This window comes from Symphodus melops, assembly GCF_947650265.1.
Source record: "Symphodus melops genome assembly, chromosome: 22".
NCBI lineage: Eukaryota > Metazoa > Chordata > Actinopteri > Labriformes > Labridae > Symphodus > Symphodus melops.
Genome location: NC_136712.1, coordinates 17,683,041 through 17,696,056, shown reverse-complemented (window position 1 = coordinate 17,696,056; position 13,016 = coordinate 17,683,041). Strand labels below are relative to the sequence as shown.

The 13,016-nt window shown below is 42.2% G+C and overlaps 1 protein-coding gene across 5 annotated transcripts in view; it reads left to right on the top strand.

Annotated features, from left to right (window-relative positions):
* The window catches only part of osbpl8 (oxysterol binding protein-like 8), a 90,986-nt gene that overhangs the window by 11,960 nt on the left and 66,010 nt on the right, over positions 1–13,016 (top strand). For 3 of the 5 annotated variants that reach the window (XM_079334649.1, XM_079334648.1, XM_079334646.1), the window contains exon 2: positions 2,589–2,649. The exons of the other annotated variants lie outside the window; for them this stretch is intronic. The gene's annotated coding sequence lies outside the window, so the exon portion shown is untranslated. The remainder of the gene's footprint in view (positions 1–2,588; positions 2,650–13,016) is intronic. 5 annotated transcript variants of the gene reach the window in all.

Below are 13,016 nucleotides of genomic sequence, written 5' to 3'. Positions count from 1 at the left end.
ACTAGGGTTACACATTTCAGTCATTTTCTTAACCGATCGTTGAACACCTGAATGACCAATTATCGATGAATTATTAATAATTAATGAGCCACAAAACGCACGTCTTTTCCCCCCGTGTTGTTTTTACTGAAATCACTTAAACTTACTTAAAACATGAAATTATCAAAACAAACAGTTTAAACTAATAAAACAAAGAGGCTTTGACTGACTATTTAACGGCCAAACGATGCACGACGGCCGTTTATAGACCAACAAGGTTTAATGAAGGAAACTCCTTTTTAAAATCAACATCAAGTTCAGTATTAAGAGTGAAATAAAAACCCTTTAAGACTCTTCACAGTGCACTTAAAGAGCATATTGCAGGTTAAAGACAAAACTTAACTAATCATAGGAAAATACGTTAACAATACTGTTTTTAAAGAAATTCTGAAATTAATAACCCACAGGGTCTCCTGGAGACGTTTTAGTACGTTTTCGCACGTCTTTGCTTTTTACTTCCGCATTCGGCTGTGACGTAACATAAGGGAGTCCCGCTGAATCCCCGTCTGTTTAACATAGAAAATCATGGATCCGAGTGTCACTCCCGTCAATAAATAGGAAGAAAATATGTATTCCTTTACATATAATGGTCCACTGGCTTATTATTATGAACCTGTTAGATAGAGAGCAGAAACAGGCAGGATTAGAGGAATAACGGCCTCAGGAGAGAAGTGAAGCTGTGGTGTGAGGAGAGACCCGGAGCAGGCGTCCTGCTGAGTGACAGCTGTCAGCTCGCCATATATGGGCGAGTGCTGTGTTCACATCAGCATATGTAAAGTTTGTAATCACATTCAATCAATTAAAAAACTATTTGTAGAAGGTGCAAGTGACGATCATTCACCTTTACATTGTATGGGAGCTGCTTGTAAAAACGGCAAATCTGTACAACGTATTACGGTGCCGCGCTGTGCGCGCGCGAGAGAGAGAGCGAGAGAGAGAGAGACAGACAGACAGACAGACAGACATAAAACCCGATTACACGGCCTGTGCAAATGCAGCACCATGTCTTAATTGTTTATTCCTCATGCAGCCCAGTGCTCACGTTGTTATAGAAAATACAGTGTATGGTGCAGGATCACGGCGCACGTAATCCACACAAACATGCACAACAGCGCACACACTCCACAGTTTAATGCGTGCACATATATTAGGCTACTACAAAAAGTTTAAAGTTTTAATTGGATAGAGGACCGACGTAAAGCTTGTGTTTCTGTTTGTTTCCAAACCGCGCGTTCCGTCTTTTCCCACTGCGCACACACAAACACACACACACACACACACACACACACACTCCACAGTTTAATGCGTGCACATATATTAGGCTACTACAAAAAGTTTAAAGTTTTAATGGGATAAAGGACCGACAGAAGTAAAGGTTGTGTTTCGTTTCGTTTCCAAACTGCGCGTTCCGTCTTTCCCCACTGCGCACAAGCTCTCTTGTAACAGAGTTGGATTTATAATAAATCGTATGACTACATATATTAAAACAGACTGTCCGGTGTCTATTACGCTCACACTAGAGAATATACAGAGGATTCCAGCAGATCAAATCATTAAACGCTTTCTGTCTGCGTATATAATATTTTATGTTAAACAGCCAGAGATTTAAATCATTAATAAGGAAACGTTTTTGTGTCTGATACCGAAATATTCAACGTGTCTGTTCGATCGTTTCTGAGGTTGTGAGAATAATTCACCAAAACACACTATGAATAATCAGCCACTTACACTGTGCACCTGAATGTGCGCCGCTCAAGTTACAAACTATAGCAGGGAGGCATCCTGTCTGTTCTCACTCACTACCACGTATCATTACTCCTCTTTAATCATGTTTTAGCCTGTTTTTTTGTGCTTTAATTCTTTTGTGCTGCCTTCTAAATGTTTGTTTGTAAAGTGTTTGATGCTCTCGGTGCAAGACAAGTTCCCCCAGGGGCAATAAAGGCTTCATTCATTCATTCATACACGGACGCATAAAGCCGATCAAAGCAGAGTCAGAGAACGGGACTCCCTCATGTTACGTCATATGACGCGTTGTTGAAAAAAAAGCACGTTCTAAACGGCTATGCTAAAACAGCCACTTTCTCCTCTAAATTAGAGCACTTATGTGTTGTAGAACATATTAAAAAAATAACCTACTTATTTTACAGCCATTAACAGACTATATAAAATATTAATTAAAAAAAATTTTTAACCTGCAATATGCTCTTTAAGTCTGTGTGTGCACACTGTTGGGTTTGTGGATGAAATGTTCGTTTGTACGTGAAGCGTTCGTCTCAGTCGATGCACACACACACACACACACACACACACACACACACACACACACACACACACACACACACACACACACACACACACACACACACACACACACACACACACACACACACACACACACACACAGAGAGCTCTCACTGCTGCTCCGACGCCGGCAGCCCTGCAGCTCCAGCCTACATTTCAGAGGAGGAGGAAGAAAAATGATAGTGATGTCATGTCTATGTCTCTCTCTCTCTCTCTCTCTCTTTCTCTCTCTCTCGCTCGCTCTGTAGCCCTCTCTCAGAGGCTGTGCTGTGAATGTGATGGTGCTTTCTGCTGCCTGAGCTCCGTGAGGTAGGTCGTTCATTCACCTCTCCATATGCTCTCTGGCTCATGTGCATGCTGCATGGCTCCAGCTGTAACCAAGACTGTGTGTGTTTAGATTAACCCTGCGTTCCATTTGAATCCATGTCCTCCACTTATGTTTCTGTGTTTTGGAATAATCTCACTCCAGAGGTCCTTTTGAGTGTTTTTATGCTGTGTTTGTCTGTAGGAAGGCTCCGATAGGGTAACAGCTGCTCATGCATTTAGGTCACATCACATCACACTACAGCTTGATGATGTATCCTGATATCCGGCTAGCGAATCCGAACGTCTCAGCTGGTGTCAGACAGACTGCAGATAAATGTTGAAATCCCAGGCAGGGACGTGGAGGTGAATCATACTCGGTTCAGGGTCTGGCTGATTGGATGGCTACAGTCCTGTCAGCCAGCTCAGCGTGTTTCCCCAACTCAGAAGGCCATTCTCAGGTCACAGGAATATCGTCTGCTTGCTGTGACCTTTCCACCTCCTTGTGATGTCCGCACATCCTTCAGAGGACGATGGAAATGTAGGCTACATGTGCTGGAATTTCAGCCTTACATCTTTTCTCTCTGTGTTGTTATGCAAGAGGTATCACACACACACACACACACACACACACACAAACTGACACATATTATTCAACTTGGGCTGTGTGCGTCATACACTTTCACTGTGCAGCTTGAGAGAGGAGCCATGGCTGTGTTCTCTTTGGGCTTGTCGTGGCTGAGCTAGTTAAAAACCAAGCCGAGTCTGCGATGAGCGCTCCGAGGTCACCACAGTCTCCTTGACACCGCTAGGGGTTAACACCTTCTCATCAGCATTCCCATCCACATGTCCCTCTGTTCAGTCCCACACATGGATGTTAGTGAGCTGAGTCACCCTGCTGCATTTGAAAGTGTTTAAATATTCCACAAGGTGACACTTGCCGTTCTCCCGCGGCTAATGGGGAAGAAATAAAAGAGATGCTGTCAGAGATTATAGAGCCACATCGTCCTTTTTTTTAGCACAAAGAACCAATAATAACACTCAAATGACTTATCATTTGCACAATAATGTTTTTGTCTTTGGTTGGAAGTTTTGCTTTTTTTGGCCGTGCTGGTTCTCCGCGTGCAATTAAGCGCAGAGGGTGAGGAAATCTCCATGAATTGATTGGTTGTGGCATAAAAGACATTGATTCAATGATTGTGTCAGCTGATGCTCAAACCAAAGCGTGGGAGTGTAGCTTTAGCTGTATTTATGAGGCGGGAGAAGAAACGGCAACGTTGAAGTGAGAGAAACAACAAGTGGAAGATCGGTCTCGTGGTTCTACATTTCCATCGCTGTCAACAAATTCAAAGACGGAAACACTGAATGTGTCCTTCCATACTGGCCTGTACTTCACAGGAAACTCTACATTTCTTAAAACATGTTTAATTCATTCATTATGACCTTTTTGATAATGACACACAAGTTATTTGATGCCTCAACTTTAAAAAATGACAGATCACCAAAAAGTCACTTAGAAAATTCACCTTTCATTTAAGATTTATGTGTGGAAGAAAAAAAGAACGGAGACTCAGACCAGTGGACGATTATTATGTAAAGGTGATCTAAAGGTGCTGATTGAGCCTTTCCATCCATGCACATGTCACATTATTCTGCACCATATTACATATTAAGAACAATCTGTTTGCCTTTCTTGCCTTCTGTGTTTTCCTGAACATTTTTCCATCCTCCTGTCAGCCAAGTGAACTCTCGCTGACCCTGTAATCCCCGTTGTTGCCTCTGCCGCTAGCTGATAAACTGAATCAACAACTTGGACACTGTTGGCTTCTGTTAGATTTATCTTTGTTAAGACAGGGAGGTAGTTCATATGCACACACCTCGTCAACTACTGGATGGACTTGTGGTTCTTGACTCTGTGTTTGTGTGACTTCTTCAACTCAAAGTTTGAAGTGTTAAAATGATCAAAGCATGCGTCTGAAGTACTTACATTAGCTTAAATATTCCAACAGCAATCAAAGCCAGAGAAATCCATTATTGGTCCGATGTACAGGGACATGTGTCATGGTGGCAGTCGCCATGACAACTGAAAGCTGCCGTGCTGTCGCTGTATGTGCGTTTACATTATACACGGTAAACGTATCATCTGTCCTCGTGTCGGTTTCGCTCATCTTGACTACGGTGAGCTCCGAGTTAGTTTTGATCGGGTGATGGAGATGAAGTGGCAGAGAGAATCACTCCCATGATTCCCCACCAGCCTTGACGTCATTTTTTGTTCTTGGTTTGATTGAGAGCCCACTGGTGGTTGGAAATGGCATACAGTGTGTCCATTTTAAGCCCTGCATCTGAAAATACTCCTGAGAGGAGAGTGGGAAAAGTCATCACTTTATAAGCTCTTCTTTTGTTTACATATTAAACCTCTAGATTCAATGTAATGGTTTGTGTGACCTCTTGTCTTTAATAAGAGTCAGCACTATTGGTTGACCATTAGATGAAATATCCTTTTATTGGTTTTTATAAATTCATAAATGTCCTCAGCCTACAGAACAGGTGATATATATTGCATTGCTAGTTTTGGATGCTGTAATTCATTTGATTGGAAGTCATCGTCATTCAGTAAAATCTAGCAGAGAGCAAAGGGGATTTTTGGCCGACATCCATTGTCTCACTTAAAGGAGGGCCAAGAGGAAATTTATAGAAAGTCGGGAAAGAACCAAAAGACACATTTTTTGCACATTTCTAGAAGTCACATTTGGCATATCCCCGTTTAGTTTAAGTTTAAAAAACCTTGTTTCTACTTTCTTCTTCTTCTTCTTCTTCATTAGATTGGTCGATGAACTCTCTTTAGGCAAATCTCCATGACGCTCAAGTATGCTTGAGCTTCAATGGAAAGAAATAATGTTCAAGCATCGTGTGTTTTTTAATGAAGGATGAGTTCATCTTTACTCAGGAACTGGCTGCATGATATTATTTACATTTAAAAAGATTTGTCTCCATCATTTCCACCAGGGTTTGAGATGTCTGTCCTGCATTGTCAGAATCTGTCAGCTACATGTTTCTGCCACATGCATGACGATCGTTTTGATCCGTTTCTCTCTTTCATTTCTCCACGTTAGTCTCGTTACGGGTATGATAAGTGAGTCTGATTCAGTTGCTGCAGAGCTGGATTCTCTGTGTTCCAGCAGGGCAATCCTCTAACTCTGCTTACATAGTTGATTAATATTCTTCCCTCCCTGACCTACATGGATTAATTCTGTTTAAAGAAGTCTTCCCCCTGAGCACCAAACTGGGACAGGCAGAAGATTACACTGGACCAAGTGACTTCAATGTTCCCTGTCTTTGTTCTATTGCTTTCATTTCTATAGAAAGTATTCCTGAAAGTACAGTTTGTCCATCGGCACCTCCTTGTATCTACGTGTCATCTGTCCCTGTACAGGAAATGACATGCAGCCTGCCTGCACGGTTTTATCTGTGAACTTCTGATTTAAATATTATGAGTGTGAAAGAAAATAGTTTCCATCCAATCAACAATCAGAATCATCAGGTGGAAAGTTCTGTCTTGTACTTTATATTATTCCAACGTTGTTCACAGCCGATATCAACAAGACTGAGGTTGACTCTCCCTTTGAACACACAGCAGTCATTTCTTATCAGTAGTTTGCACTGTAAGGCTATAATTATGCTAACTCTGAACATATTTCCCTACCAATTTGACTCACTGCGTCGCCTCTCCATGACTCCTCCTCACACTGCTGCTCATGCCGTGAATGAAGGTGATGTCTGTGTAGGTTTATTAGCCAAGGAAGTTGGCGGTGGGACGAAGTCTCCTGACTTTACAGCGGACGAAAGAAGTGAAAGGATGAAGCTTGATCAGAAGTGAACATGACACACAGTCGCGGTTAAAACGTTAATCCTGCGCTGCACCTATCTCACTTTAAATTCTTCAGTTTATCTGTGATGTAACTAAATTATTCTCCTACAATAATGTCAGTTATTGCAGATTATTGTTATTGGGGCAATGCACCGTGAATAATGTTGATTGCATCACATGGTATCATGAGTTCCCCCCGCCCATAGTGTAGAATAAGGAATGTTAGCCTGCTAACGTGTATCTCTTAAGATGTTGTGCATGTTATTCTACACATTAGCATGTGCAGCTCTCTGACTGTGTGAAGCTCAAAGTGTCTGTAGTGACTTGATGGCATGAGACGCATGCAGATAAAAACATGTTTTATGACAGGATGATAATATTGATGAGGGAAATCTTTACATTTTGGATCAGGTCTCTGAGCTTTACCAAACCGGCCTGTCATTAGCGAGGAAGCTCGTCTTTAACTTTTCAAGCCTCTGTGAGAGAGGAGAGAGATTATTCTAAAAGCTTCATCGTCACTTTGGAGGAGCAGGAGCAACAAAGGCGTCGTTCAGAGTTATCAGTGTGTGACAGTCGCTTCAAGGACTGCAGATGAAGAAGAGACTTGACTCCTCAGACATAACCGTAGGAGAGACAGTTGTCTGTTCTGTTGGTTATCAGAGACACGCGTGATGATGTCACAGTCTCACACTTGGCTGTTATCGCTCATCCAGCATGCTAACACACGGGATGTTTCTCAAACACTCAGCGGTGACAGCAGGGACCGGCCTGTATAGATCTGCCTCCCCCCCCCCTCTGTGACGGCTCCATCACTACAATCAGCTTAGGATCCTGAAATGATTGCTGTCCTTGTGTGACCTTGAGCGCTACTGTTCATCTAAAAACAATCTGAATCTGAAAGTATTTTCACCGCTGCTGACTCAAAACAACAGTAACAAGCAAACCAAGCGGATATTTCCCAGTTTGCTCTCTTTAATTTTAAACCAGTAAAGCATACTCGACCCGCTGCTGTTAGAATCGTGCCACCTCGATGAACACCCGGTCTAATTAAAGCACGCTTTTATTACAATTGGACTGTAATTGTTCTGATAGAAAATCTTCCTCTCAAACCCACTGAAAGTAATACAGAGAGAAAAGATTCCTTTTTAAATATGTTGAGATTAGTATTCCAAGAAGCAAGCTGGAAAGTTGTAAGCTGTGTTAACCTTGAGCAGGCAGTCAGAGGATTTGCATTTGATGGCAGGATTGTTGGTCCTCATCCTTCGCGGAGACATTTTTTCATTGGTCAGATTGTCTCATAAAATCGACACGAAGCTGTCGGCGATTTCACCGCAGTGACCAAGTGTCTAATTGAAGTTCTGAACCCTTTTTCAAATCCCCAAAATGACCTGCTCAGGGGTAGTACTTAAAACCACAGAAGTCCTGGTGGATAAATGCAGCTATGTCAATAAGTTAAAGACTCTCTGTTTCTAGAAACTAAAGTTGTGGATACGTTGGTTAAAAATTTTGTGTCTTCAGATAAACTGAATCTGAAGACACAAAACACATCTGTTTGACAGCACTGTTCTTCAGGGTCGAAAGAAAACTGTTTAACTTAATGTCTCACCGTGCTGTGACTGCATACACACACATGCATATTATACCCTGTATGTATGCCATGGAACCAGGGTATAAACCTGCCATCTGAAGCCTACTCTTCACCCAGGGGTTCCCTGCTATCTCTTAGCTCGGTGGAGAAACCCCTCAGACTGTCTCGTGTCTTGGGGACACTGCCAAGCCACGAGTTTAGGATTCCCCGAGCGTGTGCCCTCTGTCTTTGGCAATGATTCACAGCTCTTCGCTCCCAGCGTGCTGCGGTAAGACTGAGACCTTTTTGTAACGTGCCGGCTTGTTTGTAAGGACAGGGTGTCAACTAAGTGTGGGAGAAGCTGAAGACAGCTGAACCCCAGCTGAGTGGATCGCCCGTCACTCGCTTGTCCGTCGTTTACTCCAACATGATGCACAAAATCAAAGTTAGGAAACGAAAAAAAAAAAGATCACCTTTGATATATACTAATACTGTAGAGTCAACAGAAGCGTCTCTCCTTACGCTGCTGGAGAAGAACTGTGCCTAAAATGCTAACATGCCCACAGGGATGCTGGTATAATGTTAGCATTAACTGTCTTAGCTAAAGGTTTTATCATGTAGTGAATGAATGAATGCTAACTAGCGCTATACACCAGGTTTGCAAAACAAAATGTTTTGAAATGATACAATCTCATTTTAATAATGATTGATAGTGTTGAAAAGCACACTTCTGAATGTTAGAAAATGGAGTGTAGGATGCTATGCTAGCAATGTTTGGTCATCAAAAACAAGAAGTGACTCAGCATTGAGTGTGTAGGAGCTTTATCTTTGTCTCTGTCATGAATCAGTTATCACACTGCATTAGGAATACAGACCAAGTGGTTGACCTATTTGGTAGCTTTGCACCAAACAATGGAGGACAATGTTCCTGATGCTAGTGTGTCGCTTAGCTACTAGATGTTAGCACTCAAAAGACAGGCAAATTCTGCATCACTTGTTCCTTGATGTAGCAGAAGGCAAAGCTTATGTTGCTGAAACTTGGTACTAAATATTGAATTATGTGAGAATGACTGAGTGCACAGTTTAGACCCAGGGATAAGATGATTAACTTCTGATGTCACTGCAGGTACACACTTCAGAGACATCATCAAAGTCGTAAATGTTTGCAAAGAATAATCCAGAACTCTGCTCTAAAAGAGTCCCTGGAGTTTTGGGGCATTATTTTTTGGTATTTTGGCGCCTCAGCTGTGTGGCTGCTGCTCCCGGCTGAGTCTTGGACTGATTGCAGAGGCCTGTTTTGAGAATGAGCGGGGAGCATCTGTCTTGGCGCGGCGGGTCCTTGAGAGTCGAGGCCAGATGAAGTGTGTGTGTTGGCTCGAGCCGAGAGGCCGTTGGAGCAGTGGAGCATTACATTAGGAGAATTAGGTGGTGAGGGGATTTAGTGACCTTCTCTTTGTAAGGGTGTCCTTCTGTCCTCTGTGTAATATAACAGACAATTTGTCTGTCTCCTAGAAAGTAGGGGTGGCAATTTACTCTCATCTCTGTACTCGAGTACTCAGATTACCTAATGAGTTAGGAGTACTCGAGTACTCGCAGATTATTATTATTCACATTTTTTCATCAGAAAAATATGCCTGTAAAATGACATAAACATCCCGTAAATGCCTGTATGCCTGTTATTACTGTAAAGTGATGTAAACATACAATATTTAAAGACAAATATAAATAAATAGCCGACAACAGAAAGCGATCGTCGTGTCACGATAGCAGCGTAGGCTATATGTACTTCGTACTGTGTTGGTGAACACTCTCTTAAACAACAGCCTCAAACCTGTTGAAGTACATCTCCGCTTACCGTTTTGGTTATTAGCAGGCTAACGACGTGTGCTAACAGGGCTAGCTAATGACGTGACGCGAGACTGCCTGTTTTGGTCTCCGCTATTTTCCAGTTGTGTTTTAAGCATCAAACTAATATTTCAATGGTTTGCAACTTTAACACCACAAATCTTGCACTGAACATTCACTTCGTCGTGTTGTCATCACTTTTCTTCACTGACATGTCGCAGGTGTAGCAGACAGTTCTGTATTTGTTGTGCTTTTGCTTTCTCTCTAATTTGTCCCTTGAGAGTTGCCGTAGCTGCCTCGTGTGTGCTGAAGCCGTTGCCGGATAAGTCACACTCTAGTATCCCGTTCATTATTTCCCTTGTTAGTTCATTCAGTGAGACGAAAATAAAAAAGCTGGGTCACAAGAATAACGCTGTATGAGCCAAAAGCAGCGCTAGCACAGGTGCGCGAGTAATGACTTGCAACTCGAATAATCAAGTCAGCGGCGAGCACTCGAGTGCTCGTACCCGTCCCTACTATAAAGCTGCTTCCTTCATACTTCTCATTACAAAACTTCTAAAGACACATCTACAGCATTGTCTCTTCAGATCTATCTTTCCTTTCTGTATCGTTGTCCGAGGACCTTGCCTACGTTAATGATCAAATGTTTTGCTTTGTATTAAAGGGTCCCATCAAAGATCATAGAAGAACTTATACAATTAAACAAAATTAAACGAGTTAAAACAGGAAACTGGAGTATCACCGTTTTTTCCCTTCTATCTAAGTGCTGATTCTCAGCCTGCTCTTATTTCCAAGAAGCATCTGAAACTCTCACCAATGATCTTTTATCAATAGTGTTTGGCTCTCTGGATTTGAGCTGAAAAAAGCCATTACATGCCCTTATAAGGCAATTATGGCACTATTTCAGAGCCCTTTATGGTCTCGGTGAGATTGTCCTTTCTTGCGATCGAATTACTGGTCTCAATGATAAAAGCAAGCAGAGGCAAACCGAGTTACATATTACTAAACATTCATTTTCAGTAAACGGGGACTTAAAGTTCTCTCAGAGCTAAAGGTCAAGTACTGCAAATCAAGCATTTCACTGCCTCGGTATATCGACGTAATAAAGCTTGATTGACCTTCACCCAGAGAGCTCCCTCACTTTCAATTAAGAGTCTTTATTGTCAAATAAATTAGCAATGTTTTACACTGCTGTTCCTTTTTGTCTTCACTGTTTCGACAGCGCCAATTACAACAGAAAAGGACGGCGCCGCTAAAAGTCGATGATTGCAATCAATTGGGCACGCCCCAATCTGGCGTTTGACGTTGCAGACAGAGCGTCTCGGACAAAAATATCACGCCATGAACTGACAGTGTACAGTGTTCGGACGTCTCAAAATAATCCTTTTAAGGTTAATTATCTTACTTAAATTATTAACAAGACAAAAATAACAGCCGTCATCCGATCCAAACAAGCAGCTCTTTTGATGAAAAAGTAAAAAAAATCGAATGAAGTACCTCCTTCTCCCCTGAGGCTTGCAATGATCAGTGTTTTACTGTGAGTAAAATAGTTTTCCTCCTTTCTAAAACAGATCCAGTGATTTTGAACCAGTCAAAAGTGCTCGTTAAAGAGCTCCATGTTAAATCTGTGACTCTGACATGCGCCTCTTCATTGGAGGCTGCAGGCCAACAACAATGTAAGCTCTGATTGTTTCTCTGTTCACTTTAGATCCAGACATCCAATCACTTGGATTCTTCTCTTTCTTAAAAGGATATACAGTGCTGGATAAACAGGGATGTGACCTAAGAAAAAATGAAGATAGTAAAACCTTGAACCCAGGACTCAGGTCGGCGTGGAGCCAAGTGCTTTACGTTAGGAAACATATTCTGGACACAACATTTATTAACTGCTGTTCTCACACAATGTTTCTGAGCTCTTGTTGCTACGCAGCCTGAGTGGGTGTAATCTTGTCACAGGGTTCGTAATGTATCAACACAAAACAGCAATTTACACATGTGGCCACTCATTTCATCTTGAAAGCATTTTTGGGACAACCACATGTGGGCAGGCAGCGTCTCCGCCCAACTGTAATCTCCTGGAGGCGTGGAGTGTAATTAACAGATGGTCCCACTTGTTTGTGAACTCGTGACGAGGATTCAGCTGACAGTGGTATTGCACTTTCAAACAGTGGGGTTACGCCAGCATTTTAATTGTGTGCAAGTACAGTAATCACATGGGAAGCCGGTAATGAGTCTGACCAGACGAGGACGGGGATACATGGCGCTGGGTTGGCGCGTGCCAATGGACGGATGGAGATTGCTATCACATGGCTCACCCAAGGGCCTTTTTGTTTCCTCCACTAAATGAACGTCTATTTTTGGGACTTTTTTTTCAGCTGGCCCCCTTTTTAACATTTCTGTGTGAATTCTGAGTGAGACGAAATATATTCCTCTAATAACACACGTGTCAGGCACTGTGTGACTTTGTCAGGAAATGGTGAAGAAATTGTTTGTCTGTCATTTCCACGTCTCCCTTTTTACATCATGTCTAACCTCCTGATTCACAGGAGTTATTTGCAGAATACAAAGTTTTCGTTCTTGTCTTCTTCACCATCAAATGGAGGTCAGAGTTATTGGTCGGGCTTTATTATGATGGGATTTAAAGTTTATAATTTGGCTCTGAATTGAGATTTAAAGTTTAGTGTTGAATGAAAGCCATTACTCCTGTGAAAGGTGAGCTTAACATTTACTGTATCCGTGTGAATCTTTACATACGTGTGTCATTGCCCATGTCACGCTGTTGCTTTAATTATGTGTGCAGATTTGTCAGAAACAGATCTTTGCTCTGCAGCGTTGTCACTCGACCTCATGAGCTGGTTAAATTAATCATGTTAGAGGATAAAAACCTCTTTTAACAACTCAGCCAAGGACATATCTCTTCTGAAGCTTACATGTAACATCCCAGCCCATTGCTTCCATAAAATACCCAGCAACAGGTCCCCTCGCTGCTGTACTGCTGAGAACGTTCCCAGCTGGTCAGCGAAGCAGCGGGCAGAACGTTTCCCTGGATAGATAAAGGTTACCTCTTTTGGGAAAACAAGCTTAAGGGCCGAC